The 19,008-nt window shown below is 47.7% G+C and overlaps 1 long non-coding RNA gene across 2 annotated transcripts; it reads left to right on the top strand.

Moving 5' to 3' along the window:
• Positions 1 to 12,946: 12,946 nt before the first annotated feature.
• LOC123425978 lies at positions 12,947 to 15,326 on the top strand. 2 transcript variants are annotated; one of them, XR_006621969.1, is made up of 4 exons: positions 12,956 to 13,365; positions 14,391 to 14,462; positions 14,548 to 14,563; positions 15,078 to 15,326. It is a non-coding gene; the product is annotated as an uncharacterized LOC123425978 (long non-coding RNA). The 2 variants fall into 2 exon arrangements; XR_006621971.1 differs by lacking the exon at positions 14,548 to 14,563 and having other exon boundaries at positions 12,947 to 13,365.
• Positions 15,327 to 19,008: the final 3,682 nt, after the last annotated feature.

Here is a 19,008-nt window from a genome sequence, read left to right as displayed (position 1 = left end):
GATTCCTCCCATTTCTTACCGAAATAAATGACACAAGCTCGAAGCATGTCCTCGAGAATTTGGTTGACTCGTTCAACTTGTCCCTGGGATTGAGGATGAAATGCAGTGCTGAAGGAGAGATGAGTCCACATAGCCTTCTGAAAACTTTCCCAGAATTTTGAAGTGAACAAGCTGCCATGGTCCGAACTGATTACCAATGGAATACCGTGAAGTGAAACAACTCTTGACATATAAAGATCTGCCAGCTGACTAGCATTAATTGTTTCTTTCACGGCCAGGAAATGTGCAACTTTGGACAGTCGATCAATGACGACAAGAATAGCATCATTACCTTTCTGAGATCTGGGGAAACCAGTGACAAAGTCCATTTCAACATGGTCCCATTTCCACTCGGGAATAGAGATAGGTTGCAGAGTTCCAACAGGCTTTTGGTGTTCTGCTTTGATACGCCGGCATATATCACATTCTGCCACATAGCGTGCAATGTCTTGTTTCATATTGAGCCACCAGAATCTTTGTCGGATGTCTTGGTACATCTTGGTACTACCCGGGTGAATAGACAATGGTGTGTCATGAGCTTCTTCCATCACCTTCCGAGTCATCCTGAGATTTTCCTCTTTATTTGGGACGAATAGGCGACCCTTGAAATACAAGGCGCCATCTTCATCAACAGTGAAAAAGGAGGGTTTACCCTTCGTAATATAGCTCTTAATCCTGTCGACATCATCGTCAAAGTCTTGCAGATTCTTTATGGAGCTCACAAGATCTGGTTCAACCACTAGGTTACTGAGGGAACCCTAATTTACAACACGAAGGTTCATCTTTTGACACTCTTCAGGAGGGGGAACAAGGTAACCCTGAGGAACAATGTGGAGGTTCAGCTTACGGAACTCCTCTTGCAGACGATCGTGAACCTGATGAACGTGGAGGTGGTTGCAGTATGACTTGCGACTCAAGGCATCAGCCATTACGTTAGCCTTGCCAGGGGTATATGATATACTACAGTCAAAATCTGCTATACGCTCCATCCATCTTTGTTGACGTAGGTTCAGCTTCGGTTGAGTGAACAAGTACTTCAGACTTTGATGGTCGGTGTAGATTTCACAGTGATTACCGACAAGGTATTGTTGCCATTCCTTCAATGCATGAATGACTGCGCCAAGCTCGAGATCATGAACTGGGTAGTTCTCTTCATGAGCACGCAGTTGACGTGAAGCATAAGCGATCACCTTGCGATCCTGCATTAGGACACAACCTATTCCTTGACGAGAAGCATCACAGTATATGACGAAATCCCTTTTCGTATCTGGAGGAGCAAGTACTGGAGCGGACGTCAGTTTGTCCTTGAGCGCCTGGAAACTTTCCTGACATTTATCAGTCCACTCATACTTAACACCTTTGTGAAGCAGATTGGTTAAGGGCTTCGCAATCTTGGAGAAGTTCTCGACGAATCGACGGCAATAGCTGGCCAGTCCGAGAAAACTTCTGACTTGCTTGACATTCTTCGGGGGAGTCCAGTCAAGAATAGCTTGAATTCGTTTGGGGTTGACCGCAATACCATCCTTGGAAATCACATGACCAAAGTAAGTCACTTCGTCTAGCCAGAACTCACATTTGGAATACTTCGCATAGAGTTTATGCTCCCGAAGCTTATCCAATACAAGACGAAGATGTTCAGCATGCTCTTATTTGTTCTTCGAAAACACCAGAATATCATCCAGATATACCACGACAAATTTGTCGAGGTAGTCCATGAATATATAATTCATCAATCGAGAGAAGGTTGCCGGTGCATTGGTTAAGCCGAAGGACATGACGGTGTACTCGTATGATCCATATCGAGTAACAAAGGCGGTCTTTGGAATATCCTCCTTGCGAACACGGATCTGGTGGTATCCCAACCTCAAGTCGAGCTTAGAGAATAGGGTGGAACCAGCAAGTTGATCATACAAATCATTTATCCGAGGGAGAGGATATTTGTTTTGAATAGTGGCATGGTTGATAGGACGATAGTCTTGAACCAATCGATTTGTCCCATCCTTCTTCTTAATAAAGAGAGAAGGTGCTCCCCAAGCAGAGGAACTCGGACGGATGAAACCCAGACGGAGCGAGTTGTCAATTTCTTGCTTAAGTTCAAGGAGTTCATGTGGTGGCATTTTATAAGGGCGCTTGGCAATAGGAGTGGTACCGGGTACCAAGTCAATGACAAACTCGACAGCTCGAGCAGGGGGAATCCCCGGAAGTTCTTCTGGGAAGACATCTTGAAATTCTCGGACCACTGGAATGTTTTCAATCCCTTCAAGAGGCGACGCATTTAATGCATTCAAGGCATATAGTCGTGCCTCAGCATTTTGGATGAGGTGAGCATGGTAGCTTACGAATTCATCTGAAGGGTGTAGGAGGTGGACGGTTTTGGTGGTACAAACGATCGATGCCGTATGAGCTTTCAACCAGTCCATCCCCAATATGAGATCAATGTTGGATGACTTTAGTAGGATGGGGTTGGCAAGGAATTCTAATCCTTCAATTTCAACTGGAACATGGGGACAAACCACAAAGGTTCGGCATTCGCCCCCAGGGGTCTTTACCACTATCGGGATGTTCATCTCTTCGCTCCTAATGTCATGCATGTACGCAAAATTTTCCGACATAAAGGAATGCGATGCTCCTGTATCAAACAATACAGAAGCAGGTACTGAGTTAACGAGAAGTGTACCCATCACGGTAGCAGGCTGGTCTTGAGCTTGACTCATATCAATGTTGTTGGCCTGACCACGAACATAAGCAGGCTTAGCGTTGAAGTTGCGGTTCTGGTTGTTGCCACTGCCAGTTGCGGGAAGTGTCAGCTGATTCGGATTCTGCCTGCAGTCTCTAGCACGGTGACCTGGACGACCACACTTGAAGCACAGCCCGTCCTCAGGACGGGAAGGAGGAACTCGAGGCGGTGGAGCTGGAAGCCTCGGTTGTCTAGGTGGCGGAGGAGGCAGGCGAGGTGCAGCATAGGACGGCCTCGGAGCAGGAGCAGGTGCATGGTACATGTTGTTGGGAATCCAGATCTTCCGCTTCTGTGCAGATGAGCCCGAAGATGAGCTCATGTCACGGTTGCGCTTGCTGCTATCTTTGTATTCCTGCAGACCAGTCTCAACCTGAATAGCCTTGTTCACCAGGGTGGCGAAATCAGCATAGTCCTGAACGAGGAGTGTCAGCTTGATATCAGGGTGGAGGCCTTCACAGAACTTCTCCTGCCTGCGTGCATCAGCCGCAATGTCTTCTTCAGCATAGTGAGATAATTCCAGAAATTCCCGCTGATAAGCATCCACAGTCTTGTTGCCCTGGACCAAGTTGCGGAACTCACGCTTCTTCCGGTCCATGATTCCCTGGGGAATGTAGCGAGCACGGAAAGCAGCCTTGAACTCTGCCCAAGTGATGATAGTTCCATCGGGCTGAGAGCGCCTATGGCTGTCCCACCATTGAGCAGCAGGACCCTTCAGAAAGTAGGCGACAAAGTTGACATAGCTCGCCAGGGGCACATTGGCAGACTCCAGCTCATAAGAAATGTCACGGAGCCAGTCATCAGCATCAAGAGGCTGAGTTGAGTTGCGGTTGATCGCAGGGTTGAGACGGCAGAAGTCTTGCAGTGTCACGCCTTGCGGTTGGTTCATGTTCGGCCTTTGGAACTGATCCATGAGCCCTTGCATAAACTGGCGGTTCAGCTCAAACTGTTGGATCATCCCCGCCATATACTCAGGAGGCGGGGGTGGTGCATCGTTGGCAGGGGCACGCGGGCGGCCAGCTGGTCTAACCATCCTGTTAAATATTTAGCAGGGGTAGTTTAGCTTAAAGTAATTGCAAAGGCATTGCACGCATTCATGAAGTAATTAAGCATAATGAAAGGGAAATGCGATAGATACTCTATGGTAGTTGAGTTCGACATACAGACCCATACATAAGTTCGATTACAGACTAACGATTACAAATTCGAAATTTGGCGATAGCCCGGACGCATTAGACGATACCCTGGACTCACTAGGCGGCGCGCAGGCACGCGGTGGAAGAGTACCACAACGAGATGTAGCGATAAGGCTACATCAACGTCAGAGAGGACGATCGAATCCTGGTAGCTGGCGATGATAGAAGGTAGGGACAGGACCCTGTGTCCCGTTGTGACTCTGGTGAGGGTACCGCATCCAGTCGAGGAGCTGAGGTCCAAGTGCAGGGGTTCTACCCCCAACATCAGTCCACTCGAGAGCTGATGGTAGCTCTGTCCTGCTCGGCTCGCGGATGCGCATAGGGGGAACCCTCGGGCAGTGTGATGGCTGCAGCTCTGTCAACGCGTCGTAAAGACGAGCGCGCGTAGCATACAGCTCCACAGTCAGAGCTCGGAAAGCACGATCCATTGCCTCAGTGTAATGCACCAGAACCCGCGCGTCGTAGCGACGCGTCACGTAGGGGGCGCAGACAGCGACGTAGGAACGGTCGCTGCGCTCCCGAACGTCAGAAGCGTAGGCAGTGAGATCAGACCCAATCTCATCCCGAGCAGGAGCATGCGGAATGTATCTGAAAGGGCTCTCCTCCAGGTGAGGGTACGCTCCACGGAGACGGGTGATGGCGATGTAGGCCGCATCATGGACGGCCATCTCGACCGACACTCCAATACCATAGAAGACGTGGCGCTCGAGGGTCTCGCCGCCCCTCTGGTCGAAGATGTGAACCTCAGCCTGGTACTTGTACTGGTTGTACTTGCGGAAATCCTCGAACATAGTGTACTCGGGGTACCAGCGATATCCCAGCCTGGTCAGGAGGTCGACCAAAATGGTCGGGAACCCAGTCGTCTCAGTGGCCTGTGTCAGGCGCACGTGCTGTCTTGCGGGACGCATCTGAAAACAAGATTGACGGATGTCAAATGACAGTGTGTGTAATATATATTCAGGAGAAAGAGTAGATAGTCCAGCACTCCGGGTCGATGTGATTCGAGAACCTAATGTTACAGTTAGTAAAATCTTTGACCCGAAAGAGAAGAGAGAGTAGAGCCCAGAGTATAGGAAAGGAGTAAAAGATACTAATACCACCCAATTGAGATGTGGGCCCGTAAGCCACAACATCAGTGTTAGTAAAGTTTTTCAAACACTAGACTCAACTTCGGCCAAGGAGTTGGAAAGCGGGCTACCTACAGGCAGTCGGCTCTGATACCAACTTGTGACGCCCTCGATTTAATCGTACGCTAACCATACACGCAAATGCGTACGATCAAACCCAAGGACTCACGGGAAGATATCACAACACAACTCTAGACACAAATAAAAAAACATCAGCTTCATATTACAAGCCAGGGGCCTCGAGGGCTAGAATACGGAAGCTCGATAAACACACGAGTCAGCGGAAGCTACAATATCTGAATATAGACATAAAACATGGGGTGCCTTAGAGAAGGCTAGCACAAAAGATACAACGATCGAACGAGGCGAGGCCTCCTGCCTGGGAACCTCCTAACTACTCCTGATCATCAGCGGCCTCCACGTAGTAGTAGGCACCATCGGGGTAGCAGTCGTCGGCGGCGGGGACCTCCATCTCCTGGGCTCCATCATCTGGTCGCAGCAAACGGATCAAGGGGACAAGGGGGGAGCAAAGCAGCGGTGAGTACTCATCCAAGGTACTCGCAAGTCTTACATCAGAACTATTCTAATTATGCATCAGTATCAAAGAAGGGGGGGTTATATGTGGACTGACTGCAGCAATGCGAGAATAGACAGAGAAGGCCTAGTCCTATCGAAGACTAGCATCTTCAGGGTCTTGCAGCAATAGACGAGAGTAGAACAGGGGTAACACATTAATAGTCATATTGTTGCAGCAGTATTAAAGTGAGGTCACGCCTAAAGATCCTCCCTCGACTCCCTGCGAGGAAGCAATCCTGAGGCAAACTAATTCCAGTTAAGTAACAATTGTAGTTGTAAAAGATCAGGGCACAACTCCAAGTCGTCCTGTAACCGTGGAATAGTTAATTTTCATCCCTCCAGGGGTGCACCACATGTCCTGTCACACTTGATAACACTCTGGCCGGACATACTTTTCCGGGTCCTGCCCGGCCTCGAAATATCGACACGTCGCAGCCCCACCTAAGACTAATCAGAGAGGCCAGCCCGCCGGTCTAACTCCTAAGCACAAAGGGTTCGTGGTCCCAGTTCCCCTTCGCGCTCCTGCACGTGGCGTGGGCGGCCGACGTCAGTCCTAGCATCCCTTAATCACAAGAGCGATGCATCTCGGGACCACTCGGGGGCGCGCCGCTACATTGCTGGCATCTGAAGAGCTTCGGCTGATACCGCGATGCCGAGTACCCATAATTCTTCCCGCGTAGCAGGTTAGTGCGAAAAGGTCTCCGACCATCCCAGATCAAATACCCAAATCCATTAACATTTTAATTAGGCCAACAACACAGTCTCACGGGAATCCACCCGTCTTACAACTAATCACCAAGGATCCCAGTAACATGGTCGAGTAACTGTGTGGTTATAACATCGGGGGGGAATCCGAGGTATCACCCTCGTTGGATTCCGAACGATGTACCTGTTAAGGTGGGCTTAGAGGAATCACCCTCGAGGGTCCCACACTTGAGGGGTTGCACGACAGAGGCATCATCGGGAATGGTGAAAGAGGAATCACCCTTGATAACCACGACCAACTAGCTATACTACAGAGATATCATCAGGAGTACTTAGCGAGGTGTCACCCTCGGTACCCGATAGTATCCCTGTAGCGTCGTACAACGAAGGGGGGTGTATGTGCGGTGTCGGGTCTGGTTCGTCGATCAGAGATCGAGATTTGAAAACAAGCGGGGCAGCTGGACTACGAGGTCAGAGGGGATGACTGCTCCACCTATACTAAGCAGATTAAAGGTACAGGACTGAAAGTAGCAGTTCATCAAAAATAGGCTATGCATCAGATATAGGAGCTAACTACAGCAGTAGCAAAATACTAATGCAAGCAGTAGGAAGAAAGACATAGGCGATATAGGAATGATCAAGGGGGGTTTGCTTGCCTTGCTGCTCTGCGGCAAAGGACTGATCGGCACGGTCGTAGATGTACCCGGCAGCAGCGTCAGTCTCGGGGTATACCGGTTAGAAGAGGGGGAATAAACAATAAATAATAGCACCGATGCAACACAAAGCATGACATGGCAAGATGCAGGCTAGACATGAGCTAACGCAGCAACATCCGTCATAGACGGGTCGGAAGAATATCTGACGATATTTTCCGGGTCTCGGGCTACTACCGGTCATACTGGAAACGATATAAATGTTCCATGTTTGCTATGCTAGGGACGCGTGACATACGAACGGGTCGTGTATCCGGGTTCGTCTCGTTCTGCTGATCAACTTTCATGTTGAAAATATTTTGATCTGACGTACGGATTATTTAATATTATTTTTTTAAAGTTTTATTCAATAATTAGGAATTAAAAACAGATTTGAATAATTTAATAAAAAGCTATTATGACATCAGCATGATGGCATGCTGACATCAACATTTGACTGGTCAACTGACCAGCGGGTCCCCAACGTCATAGGCACAAGTTTTAATTAAAATGAAATATTAATTAATCAGATTAATTTAGTAGGGGACCCACGTGTCATACTCTAATTATTCTAATTATCCAATTAATCAATTTAACTAATATATCTATTTATTTATTTAATAAAAACATTAACATTATTTTTACTTATTTTTAATTATCGTGTGGGGCCTCCGTGTCATAGACAGCGGGTGCGTTGGCCCCACCGGTAAGTGACCTTAGGCCAAATACTCGATTTTATTCACAGATACATAATCATGCGAATATCGTATTCTTCCAAATACCTATATACGCAATAAATACATCGCATCTCATACATACATACATACATATGCATCTTATACATCATTTATCTTATTTTATTTTAACTCTCGATACTCCCATCTCTCTCTCTGTTAACAAAGTTACAAAGAACTCTGTGCTCTAACTCAACATAGAAGAACACATCCTTCAAATCTTCCTACCGGTCACTACCATCGACGGATCAGAGTCCCGTTTACCGGAACGGAACCGGGACGGTGAGGGGAACACGATGGTGGGAGGAGCCCGAGGAGGGGCTCACCAACGTTGATGAGACGGCCCGGTGAAGCCGGAGTTCGCGGGAAGGCGGAGGTGACGGTGGTGATGGCGCGGTGATGACGGTGGTGCCGGTGAGGACGTGCCAGCGAGGAAGAGGCCCTCCATGAGGCGGGGGCGACGTTGAAGGAGGGGGCCGACCGAGGTGAGGCCGGCCGGATCCGGCGAGGTGGAGGTGTCTCCCTGCCCGGTCCCTCGTGGAATGAGCGGGAGGAAGGACGATGGGGGGTTAGGGACGAGAGGGAGGTGGAGATGTAGGGGAGGGGCTCGCCGGCGGTTGAAGGGTCGAGATGGGGAGGCTCGCCGGCCGGTGAGGGAACTAGCGATGGAGGGTGATGCGTGGGGAGGGACTGGGAGGCCGACGGGGGAGGGTCGGTGGAGGGAGAGGCCGGCGGTGGGGTGTGCTTGGCGGCCGGGGTGGGGGCGAGGTGGAGAGGAGGGCCTCGGTGGGGAGAGAACGAGAGGTGGGGAGGGGCGAGATCTGGGGGTTCCCGTGGGGCTGTGAGGGAGATCGTGGGGAGGGTCTGCGCGTGGGGGGAGACGAGAGAGAGAGAGAGGTGTCGGTGGGGGTGGGGCCCCCACGAGGGGGTTGGGGAATCGAGGCGGGATCCCCTCGCGGCGGCGATGCAAGTGGGAGGGAGGGAGCGAGGCAGGGGGGCTCCCTCGCCCTAGGGTTCCAACGCGTGGAGTGGGCTGGCTCGGCTCGGCCACTTTGGCCCAGTCGGCCAGGGGGGTGGGGGGTTTCCTCTTTTTCTTGTTCTTTTTCTTTTGTTTTGTTTTCCTTTTCTATTATTTCTTCTTTCTAATTTCTTTTTATTTTCTTTTTAATTTCTTTTCTTTTCTTTTCTTTCTTTTATCATTATTATTTTTAATAGTTTCTTTCTTTAATAGTTAATATGAATTTATAAATATAATTATCTTTTGTTTTCAATTTCTGAATCCGGATAGAAATTCAATGCGGGTCAACGATGGAAATTCTCGATGATGTGGCATCATTTGCGGGTGATCACTGTAGCTTAATTACAATATTTACTGTAGCAAAAGTCGAGGATGTCACAGATTGAACCCTGGAAACAAACTACACAGTGTCAATAGTGTCCAGTTGGTGAGCTAAAATTTTCTTCTCAACATGAAAAATTATTGTCCAAATCAGGGAGAATTTATTTGCAATAGAAATGGACCATAATGTAGTAGCATGAATGTACGTCACTCTGATTGTATATTTCTTTTCTTCATTCTAAGAAAAGTACAATTGTGCTTGTGCTTTCATCCACTAATCACGAATGACTAATGAAAGGATGATGTATAGACGAGAAACCACAAAGGCCCATGTACCTCTTACCTGGCTACGATGCCATTGTGCACGAATAGAAGCATCTTCTTAAAGAATACTCAGTTCTTCCTCTTACCTGGCTACGATGCCATTGGATATATTGATTACACTTACTACCAATCCTCAAACTTAACAAAGTAAGCAGTCTCACTTATAAATCAAGGAGCTGGTTATCTTTAGTGGCTAATAACAATTACGCAAAATTTATTACATCTACTTACCTGCAACAAGATAAAACAATAGTCAAATCTAGGTTTCGTCACTTGTATGCTCAAAAAATAAGATTTGGCACATCATTCATGACGAAATAACTAGATAAGGAAAATCAAGCAACCTGACATAATCTCAATTACACATCGAAAGTGAGAGTAAGATAAAATAATGCAAAAAAGCAAATAGTATAACAAAACTCAAGAAGTGCTAAAAACATTTACCTATCCAAACTCACTTGATGTGATGCACGCATATGACTGTGGACATGTGTGGACATGTTCCAGTGGCCTTCTGTTATTGTTAGTAGTTGAATAAATACTCAAACATCCACGGGACCTATTAAAGTCTGTTTCACCCTGGAAAGAAACATTATCTAGTTCAGTCCGCTAACAATGGCACACTGTAAATAGACCCTAATATTAATCGATGGCTAGGGTTTGAACTTTACTCCTGTAAAAAACTTCTTTATTTCTATGAATTAGGGAGCACTGATTTTTTTTATGAGGATCAATCTGTAGAGATATGGGGCACCAGGCACTGGAGCTATGGAAGGTTCATCGCTTCGATTTAAATCTGCATAGGCGCACACAACATAGGGAGAGAAATACCTTACGGATGCTTTGGATGGCTTAGAGAGGTGGGGCACCAGCCAACAGCTCCTAGTCGCCAGACGATAAGAAGAGGCCGCCCACCTTGTTTCGAACCATGAGGATCGACGGGACCTTGTCTCGCTCAGCTCTGCTACCATGGGACAGGAAAAGGGAGCTGGGTATGGGTTCCACAGGACCACCTCCACATGGAAAAGAAGCAGCGATGTGGTGATGGTGATGGATTGGTGGGAGTAAGAGATGGACAAAGATGTGGAAGCATCGCCGGATGCAATAGCCGCCGCCGCCGCTCAGATCGAATAGAAAGAGAAAATGGAGAGAGGCAGAGAGACATCGGTGTGCTATTTTTTTAGTGGAGGTGGGTTGTGGGGGAGCGCTATATGAAAATTTCGGGTGGGCTTCGCGCTAAGTTTCGCTGGCATGCGCACTGATAATTTTGGTGGCCCTGTTGGCGACCCATGACAGGTCGGGAATATTTGCCGACCGACTGTGTGGCAGCAGTGCAATTATCACCGACTGATGGTTTGATGCTATACATTTCGGAATTCCCGACCAATAGTTGGTTGTTACATGTGAGTAATACCGACCAACAGTCTGATAGAACTTTTATCAACAAACAGTCGGTCGGGGAAAGTGACTTTTCCCAACACACGTTTGTAGGGAATGTAGTGTCGTGGTGTAGTGAAATTTCAGCTGAATCCATTGATTCATTTGACATCCATATTTTTGCACAGTGTGGTACTTTGCAAAGAAAGTGTCACCTAGGTGCATCCATTTGAGCTAAAATTTTGGCAAGAGAGTCTCCTTAGTAGATGATCATCCTCAGCCAAAATTTAGGTCCATTGTCTATGTGCATTACCCGCACCGCTAATCAAACACTTGACTGCTAATTCATGTTTGACCTTAGTTCGGTCTCCTCGTGAGATTATGCTATTGTATTCTTCTTCCTGACACCTACCGAGGGAGTGTATAACCCACCAGACATGCCTATTCCACCCAGAATACGTGGCAACGCAACGGTAACGCGGTGACCACGCGGCTCGCATGCAAGTTCACGCGCTCTGGAGTTGGGGCCCTCGACCACCATCCAAAACTCGGCGTCAAGTCACCACACCATGTAACTCTTATTAAATAGATACTTATGTACCTATAAATTATTTTCGAGAAAAATAAATAGAAAAATATAATGCACCTACAACTCAAATTTGACCCGCTTCCTACTGAATCGGCGACAATTTGTCTTTTTCACTAGAGGGGCATAAAAGCTTTTAACACCCAACCATTTTGTCAATTGTACATTAAATACGGCCTAGTATTTTATAAAAATGATTTGGTACAATTTTAAAACAAATATATGGTAGGTCCTTCACAAAAAACTCATTCCGGACACTTGAAAAATGGAAAATGAATTTTTGATACCAGGAAAATGAAAACTTCCTTAATCAACATTGTTTGCCATTCAAATATGCACCCTTGTGCATAATATTAGATTGTTTCAACAAACTATGTCATAAATGTGGACATAAGGTTGATCATTCCGCTTGAAAGCCATGAATCTTCACACCTATTTCCGAGAACATTTTTTTAAAATAATCACTGTATTACAATTTTATTATTTTTCTTGTTAACTTGGTCACATATTATGACACAACGCTAAGGTTTTGCATTTTTTTATCTTTTTTACTTGTTATGTCCGTTTCAAAATGCGGTCGAAATGGCGGGCATGACCGTTCATAGCTAGGGGTTGAATCTTTCCAAAATTTTGTTGGATCTCTTATTAAATAGATACTTCTTTACCTAAAACTGATTTTAGGAAAAAATCATGAGAAAACTATGAGGCACCTCTAGTTCAAATTTGACCCGCTTCGTGCTGAATCGGCGTCAATTTGTCTTTTTCACTAGAGGTGAATAAAAGCTTTTAACATCCAACCATTTTGTCAATTGTACATTAAATATGGCCTAGTATTTTAGAAAAATTATTATATACAATTTTGAAACAAATATATGGTAGGTTCTTCACAAAAAAACTTATTTCTGGCACTTGAAAAATGGAAAATGAATTTTTCATACAAGGAAAATAAAAACTCCCTTAATCAACATTGTTTGTCATTCCAACATGCATGATTCTGCAAAATATTAGATTGTTTCAACAAAGTATGGCATGAATGTGGCCATGAGATTGATTATTTGGCTCGAAAGTCATGAATGTGGCATGCCCGTTCCTAGCTAGTTGTTGGATCTTGGAATTTTTTTGATGTTTCTATGATTAAATAGATACTTTTGTATGTGAAAAAGATTTATGCAAAAAATAAAAAGCAATCTATGAGGTAGGTGCAGTTCAAATTCGACCTGGTTTCTAATGAATCGGGAGAAATTTGTCTTTTTCACAAGAAGTGTCTCACAACTTTTTAGATCCAACCATTTAGTGGATTGTATATTAAATATTATCTAATATTTTAGAAAAATGATTCGGTCCAATTTTGCAACGATTATTTGATAAGTTATTCACAAAACCCTTAGTTTTTAGCACTTAGAAGTTTTTAAGTGGCACATTTCTCTAACCAATGAGGATGGAGTATCACTCTCCCACTGATCACCCTACCGAAGGCATGTGAGCCGTCCACGTCCTACAGATCCAACGTCTCCTCCCTCTCCTACCTAAACCTAACGCACGAAACACCCGCCTCCCTACGTACCGCCGTCCTCTCTCTCCCTCTCCCAGATCCAGATCGAGGCCCTCGCGTCTCTCCTCTCCCTCCATCTCCGCTGCAGCCGGCTCCCGCCCAGTCCTCGTCCTCCTCTATCTCCACATCCGCTCAGTCCTCGTCCTCCGCTGCGGCCCGCATGCTGGAGGAAGCTGGCGGCTAGGCCGGCCACAGAGCAGAGGAAGGCTGCGGCACACACACAGGGCAGGGACCACACGCGATCGGTCAACGTCACCAGCGGGAGGTTTCGTCCTCGGGCTCGACATGCCGCCTCCTCCCCGCGCGCGTGCACTCCACCCCCACTACCCCCTCCTCTGCCTCCGCCTGCCCGGTCCGGCCCGGCGACGACGACTCCCCCGCGCGGTGCGTACATCCTTCTCCCTCGCCGATTCCGTGGCTCCGATCCTCTCCGCCCCGGAGGTCGGTTCCGTGCTGCTCTGGTGCATGGATCTGGTTCGGTAGGAGTTTGATCGATGTGGTTGACTGCCTTTTTCCGTCCAGCATTGGATCTGGGTCGCCGCCCCAGTGGGTCGGGTTTCGGTTTCAGATGCCGCACCAAATCGGTAGTGAGCCGTCCTTGGAGCAAACACAGCTGATGAGTCGCTGGAGCTGGCTGTCCGCGTCGATCCTTATCTCCTCTGCTGTCGCACTTCCTTACCGTCCGTTGTGTAGCAAAATCCCTTCAACTTTCCTGAAACAACACAACCTTCCCAGTCACGGGGATGCGATACTGGATTATGACAGGAGGCGGGGGTTATATTTCTCTGAATTATTACTGAGCTTTCCAAATCGCACCTGACTTTGCCTTAGATATGCTGAATGTTAGCACCGTGTTTAGGTCATAACTAGCACAGTTTGACAGCCACATCACTGCAATGGCTGCTGTTTCAGTAGGTGTTTTGCTCTCCTTCATTGCTTGCTTGACCTATCTGGTAGGGCTCCTTTTGGCTGGTGCAAGTTGTTAGGATCCTGTCTAGGTAGGAGGGAGTTAGCCATCCACATCTATATATGTTCTGGTGGGAACATGTACTATTGTGGGCGTGAACCTGGTTATGACCTCAACTACTGCCATGTGCTCGGCCATTAGATTATATAGGTGCATCTTCCTATTTTTTAGAATCTTCCCTTGTACAATAGCTGGGAATCTCGGAGTCTTGCTTTGGAAGGTTTGTCTAATCCAAATTTTTTGTTAGGTGTATGATATTGAATGTATGATCGTAATTGTGCTTAAATCTTGCTAAGCCTGCTAGGCTGTACAGTATCTTCTGATGATACTATCAGCAATAGATTATTGTGCAAACACCAAACATTAGCATTGGTTTACATTAAAATCACTTTTCGTTGTGTCAATTAACTTATTATATGCTTGCTTTCCCCCCATATGTCAGGCTCAAGCGATGAAGCGACAATCCCTTCTACGTGAGGAAACGATTTTACAGTACAAGTTGGGCAATTTCGAGGTAATGACCTCATTTAACCCTGACATTCTAATTAGATAAAAATATCATACTACTTATGCCGTGCTTGTTTTTTATCACGTCGTAGCTGCAATCCAGAAAAGGTTGGATCCTGATGCTCCCCCGCAATAGGCATCTTGTGGACATTCCATTTTCTCTGAAGTTAATTCTCATAGATCTTCATGAGCAACATACTGTGATGTACCGCAGTTTATTTGCACAAAAAGTATACTGAGCTGAAAATGCTGGTACTGTACCTGTACTGTATAATTTTGAAAATTTTGCTCGTTAGTTTCAAGTTGTGCTGTATGCATCAGTTTGGTACGTTGAGATGTAAGTTTTTTCAGAGTTTTTCTATTGTTGTTCCATAGGCATCTCATTGTTTGTCGCTTGCTGTGTCAACTCGTGTGAATGGTTCGTGAATTGGGGCTTTCGATGATCCTGATGTGATCGGAGTAGGATTTACTCGCTGCTCACAGTTACTACTTGTATTCACTGTTTTCTATGCCTCATTTTGCTTGTTTTACTCTCATTTACAAAAACAAACTGCCTACAAGTTAGTGTGCTGTTAGATTTTCTTTTATTTTGTTCTTAACCATTTTGTCTTATAACTTGTAGATGTTGGCCTTCGTTCATGTTTCGTCGCAAGGTCCAGGACGAAGAAGTCAGGAGAAGCACAGAGTTCTTGATCATTGGAGCTAGTTATTGTTTTGATTTTTTAGTTGTGTTACCTGATGTGAACTAGTTTTGATTGTAAACCTGATGCGAACCATGTTTGATTGAAATTTTCCAAGTTTGGATATGTTGGATTGTATTCATGATGTGACAGAGGTTCAAGTTATAATGGTTGTTTGACATATTTTGTAATTTCTCATGTGTGGGACCAATTTTGAGATCAACATGACATGTGGGACCAGTACAAAAACAAAATGGTCAAAAAAGAAAATCAATAGGGAGTAGAAGGCCACAACCCAAAATAAAAAAAGGCTAAAATGTTGGGGATTATTGGGCTAGGCCCATGCAGCTAAGCAAAATAAAGAGAAAAAAACATTAAATGGGCTGGATTAATGGGGTTGGCTCATTTAAAACATCGAATTGGACCGGGCTAATTCTGTGCCACGTCAGCTTGCCATGTCGGATCCGACGTGGCGTGAGCAGATTGCTAGTGACCAAAATAATTTCAATGCTTTTGTTTAGTCATAAACTCCTACGACAAATTCAGAAAAAAGGTCGTTATAGTTCATTAGGGACCCTCAATTTTGACCGTTTGTTTTTGGTTGTAAAAAGGTCGTAAATGGAAATCAATGACCATTCGGTGACCAATATTGAAGGTCGTTAATTGACATATTTCTTGTAGTGGCTAGGATCAGTGCACTCCGACTTCGTTTCGAGCCTGTTCAATGACTTGAGCGGCCATAAAGCACCCTCATCTCGTTTCGAACTCGTTCAACATTTCAGACGGCTACGTAGCACCTTATTTCGCCTCGAGCCGCGCTCGACGATTTACATGGTTGCACTGAGTGCGGCAAGGAGTCTTGCCGGTGACGACCTCCTGTGTTGAGTTTTCTGAGGATCTGCTCCTCTAAGTACTCACGGCAGGATAAGTCAAGCCGGCAAGCATCCAGAAAGTGCAAAGGAATAGTCATACAAAATGAGAGTCTAATAAAGGATGCATCTATTCATTCATTTGTTTGGATAGATTCGATTCCACTTACAAAGCATTGTTGTCCTAACCTAAATACTCTGTCTTTTGACGAGGAGCGACCTATGCGGAGGAGTGAAGTTCAAGAAGACAAAAAGGCAGAGCCCGTGGCACGGCTAGGGCTGGCTCCCTAGGACCAGCACTGTGCCGACGAGAACAGGACCAGCCCCGACAAGCACCACTTGGCCCCTCTGGCTTGACACCAGTGGGTAGGGCACAGGAAGGGGCGAAGGATCCGGAGTCCGCGAGCGCGCCTCCTCCTGGAGCCGGGGGGGGGGGCAACACCCGCTCCGGTGAGGTGGCCCAAGCAGAGGACATGGAGAAGTTAGAGCTTGCGGAGGTGCCTCCCTATCGAACACGAGGCACCGATGCCGGTTCCGGCAAGATACTCCCATCGGGAAGGGGAGAGGCTTGAGCGGGCCTCGACAACTTGGCCGGCGGTTAGTCGGAACCCGGGGAATCGTACTCCGACTTGACCCCCAGGATCCCGACCTGCCAAGAGCACCACTGCCGCCGCTTTCCCCCTCGTCGCTATCGCTCAAGGAGGGACACTCGGCGCAGCTCAAGCTCTCTTCGCAGCAGCCGAGACACACCTGTGTGCCCGTAAAACTTGACGAATAGCATATTTTGCTCCGCTAGCTTAAAGCGTAGGATATGCCCATCCTCGAGGCTCTAGCCGCGGGCGAAGGTTTTCCAGCCCCGCCCGAGTAGCATGGAGTGGCACTTCGGGTACTCCATGCCCGCCTGCATAGCGCAGTGGGTGCACCCGCAACCACAAGACAGGGGGCCTGGCAGCCTCCATCGCCCTAGCGAAAGGGCAGGGTAGATGCAAATGGCCCCGCAGAACGCCATGCAGTTCCACAATGAACTCCAGCGCCGTCCCGTCCGAGTGCCCGCCAAGCCCAGGATAAGGCGGAGACGCCGGACTAGCGCTTCGCCTCCCTCGGCCACGTCCCCGGCGTCCTCGGCCCCTCGAGCCTCTCCCGCCACGGTCGATGGGGCTGCCTCTGGCTGCGGCCCCTGAAGCTGTGGCGTAATCTGAGCGGGATCGCCTTGCCGCCTTGGCGGCCAACGGAGGCCGGCCCCGTCCCCTAACCATGGTTACGGGCGAGTGCCACCGACAAGGCTGAAAGAAACAAGATAAGACAAGGTGATAGGAGCTGAAGGCTTCGAGAGTGAGATGGGTGGGTTAAACCTCCGCGCAAACACCCTAATTTATAGGGCAAAGCTCGGAGGCCACCCTCCTCGCTCCAGAAGCCACCGCCCCTCTCGCCCAATCGTACTCAAGTCACGAGCGGAACATGGAACCGCCCAGATGCGCCAATGCATGCAGGTGCGGGTCCATCCACGGCCACGGCTTTTGAGACCACGATCGCCACTTGCCTGACCGCCACTGCGCATGTCCTACACGTGGCATAGGCATTTCCAGGGAATAAAGAGGCCATCATGCGCACGCCATGCGACCTCCTACTTCGCTCGTTCAATGCGTGACGTGGGGAAAGAAAGCCCGCCCCCTGTGAGTCCGCGCACCACTTTGGGCCTGGCCCAACAACGCCACGCATGCGTCGGTGGCCCAGGCCCGGGGGCTCCTAGCGGTGCAATAAAGACTAGGGTCTCCAGTGCCCCGGACTAGTGCGCGGACGCCGGCAGCCCCTTTGCAGCGGCAAGGCACATCGCTGGGGCTTAGGGCGGAAGCAAGACTCAAAAGACCCCCAAGTGCAGATTGCAAGCCCCCAGCAAGAAACTCGCTTGCTGGGAAAGAAGAAGAGGCCCTGATAGGAGCTCCCTGCCGGTTAGATAGACAATGCCATGGAAGAAGGACTGAGCCCCGGCAAGTCATCCTTGCCGGGAAGATTGACAAGGCCTCGGTAGGCCATCACCTCCCTGCCGAGAGGGACAAGAACAACCCCCGGCAAGGTAACCCTACCGGGAAGGAAGAGAAGGCCCGAGGAGAGGCGCGGGACGAGGGTGCCCTCGCGACTTGTGAACTCCTCCATCGACGAACACGCCACCGCTGATGAATGGAACCCACGTCCAACCGCACGCTAGCGCAACACCCCAAAGTTGCCATCTGTGGGTACGTGTCCAACCCCCCCCCCCCCCCCCCGATGAGGTCAGGGAAGTCTGTCGAAGCATTTAATGCACCGCAGTAACACTATAACTGTGTGTCGGCGTTGTTCCACTTGTGAACCCACCGTTCACCCATTGAGCCAATGTGGTTACCCCTTCGCCTATAAAAGGAGGCCCGAGGCTTAGTAGTAAGGTCTTTTGTCTTTTTGACCAATCGAAAGGCTATCAGAGGGAGAAATCTAGAGTAACCTAAAACGAATAACTAAGTACATGTAGGAGTAGGGTTTTACGCACCACGCGGCCCGAACCTAGGTAAAAATACCTTGCCGGGCCCTGACTGGTGGTTCTGCTTTTGTCGCGACCCCTCTTCCCGCCAAATAAGCAAAAGGGAACCGTTGAGGCCCCCATAGGTGTCGATCTTTTCACCGACACATTTATTGTAGCCAATTGGTCATTAGGAAAACTATCAATAAGCAACGGGTCATCAAGAATATTTTCTAACCTAGACAAGTTATCACCTATGGGGTTTTCAGCTCCTTTCCTATCGGTGATATGGAAATCAAATTCTTGCATCAAGAGAACCCACCTAATGAGTCTAGGTTTACAATCTTTCTTTTCCATAAGATATGTTATAGCAGCATGATCACTGTGAACAATTACTTTAGAATCAACAATATAAGATCTGAATTTATCACAAGCAAACACAATTACTAAAAATTATTTTTCAGTAGTAGCATAGTTTCTTTGGGCACTGTGTAGGGTTTTGCTTGCATAATG

Source organism: Hordeum vulgare, chromosome 2H (assembly GCF_904849725.1).
Source record: "Hordeum vulgare subsp. vulgare chromosome 2H, MorexV3_pseudomolecules_assembly, whole genome shotgun sequence".
NCBI classification, from domain to species: domain Eukaryota; kingdom Viridiplantae; phylum Streptophyta; class Magnoliopsida; order Poales; family Poaceae; genus Hordeum; species Hordeum vulgare.
Note: the sequence above shows the minus strand (reverse complement) of the source record. Positions and strands in the feature narration are given on the sequence as shown.